Source organism: Solanum tuberosum, unplaced genomic scaffold (assembly GCF_000226075.1).
Source record: "Solanum tuberosum cultivar DM 1-3 516 R44 unplaced genomic scaffold, SolTub_3.0 scf00108, whole genome shotgun sequence".
In the NCBI taxonomy this organism is placed as follows: domain Eukaryota; kingdom Viridiplantae; phylum Streptophyta; class Magnoliopsida; order Solanales; family Solanaceae; genus Solanum; species Solanum tuberosum.
In genome coordinates, this window is record NW_006239033.1 from 1,001,101 (window position 1) to 1,003,006 (window position 1,906).

Below are 1,906 nucleotides of genomic sequence, written 5' to 3' on the forward strand. Positions count from 1 at the left end.
GCCTGTTTACAATAAATGAATGGATTACCATGTTGTTGCTTCCACAAGGTTGCAAAATGATGAGGGAATATATGTATGAAAGAATTATGTTATCAGGTCTTCCTAGAGGCAAAATTGTTCCATGTTTTCAAGAAGTCTTTTTGCTGACAAGATATTAATAGAATGATTTTCTATGTACGAATCACTTATTAGAAACCATATACAACATGTGAAACAATCGAACACACACACTAGAATGAAGAGAGGATCCACAGGTAGAGCAATGCATGTTTTCAAAGTTAACTTTCTATATAAAATTCAACAATTTGTAGAATCAATTGTTAGAAACACATAAAATCAATCTTCATATGATGCATCAACAAACGTGGAATTAACAAACACTTAAAGGATGGTATTTACCACTTTCACTTAGATATCCATCCTCAGACTTGATCAATTGTAAGAAAACCCTACTCATCCCCAGACTAGTTTGTTATCATCAAAATTTGAATTCTTGATCTTAGCAGCAGAAAAATTGGCATTAACATGACTGATAGCATTCACTTGTGAAGAGCTCTCACCAACAGAGATGGTACTGTTTTCTTCCGAATCATCTTGAATGACAGGCTCTTGAAGATGAAGTGCATACTTTAGATTCCACAACACATGACCCATAGATGGTCTATCCACCTCATAGCCAGCTAAGTATTTCTCTGCTATTTCTCCAAACTTCCTGAGGGAATCTGGTCTTATTTTGCCAATAAGATTGGGATCTATGATTTGTTCTAATTGTCCCTTCTTCTGCCACTTCAATGCCCATTCAGCTATGTAGACAGGCCTAGCACAAAGAACTTCACATAAAATACCACCAAAAGAATAAACATTAGAATTTTTTGTCAGTTGTTTCCTCATGAAATATTCGGGGTCAAGATAGCCCATAGTTCCTTTCACGTTAGTGCTAATATGTGTTTGAGTTTGATCAAGCTCAGTCCCTGCCTTGGATATTCCAAAATCAGTAATTTTTGCCACAAAATTCTCATCAAGCAATATTGTTTGTAGACTTGACATCATGATGTATAACTGCACTGGTATGAAGGTAGTGCAGACCTCTGGCTACTCCTATGCATATCTCTAGTCTCTGCTTCTAGCTCATACTGGGTAGACGTAGATCTGAGCCATACAAATGGCTCTAGAGGTTCTCATTCTCCATGTACTCATAAATTAGAATCATCTCATTATTTTAATCACAATATCCCATCCATGAAACCAGATGCGGATGGAGGAGCTGCGAGAGCATTTCAATTTATGTTCAGAACTCTTCAATACCTTGTCGAGACTTAGGATTACCCCTTTTCAAGGCCACCTCTGTGCCATCACACAAAACACCCATCTAAACCTTCCCAAAGCCACCCACTCCAATGAGAAACTTCTCATCGAAATTGTTCATTGCTTCCTGCAAATCTACAAAAGGAATTCGACTCCTTTCAACAGAATCTAATGACTCAAGTTAGAAGCATCATTTATGGATGTTGTTTCCTTGGGATGCTTTCTTCCCATAAATAGATATAGTAATCCAAATCCTTGACCTAGGCAAGCTACTCCTCACTGTTTTATTTAGCAAAAAGCACATAGTGTCAAATTTAAAATTATATAACTGAACAAAGAAAATAAGCAATGATATAATCTGAACATGATATAAATACTGAATACTTAGCTAACTGAATGCAATGACCAATTTATAACATGATGAGACTGAATACTGAATATACTGATACATGGTCAATGCAATAGAATCTGACTGAACTATGGGAGCTACTAATAACAGATAATAAAACCACATTAGCAAAATGTGGAGTCCAATGTATATGCCCCATCGAGAGCTCCCAATATACCCGGCCAAAGGTGTAGAGGTATGCTGGCGTGATCA

At 36.8% G+C, this 1,906-nt stretch overlaps 1 pseudogene; it reads right to left on the reverse strand.

Moving 5' to 3' along the window:
• Positions 1-317: 317 nt before the first annotated feature.
• LOC102598954 (receptor-like protein kinase HERK 1) lies at positions 318-1,538 on the reverse strand (annotated as a pseudogene).
• Positions 1,539-1,906: the final 368 nt, after the last annotated feature.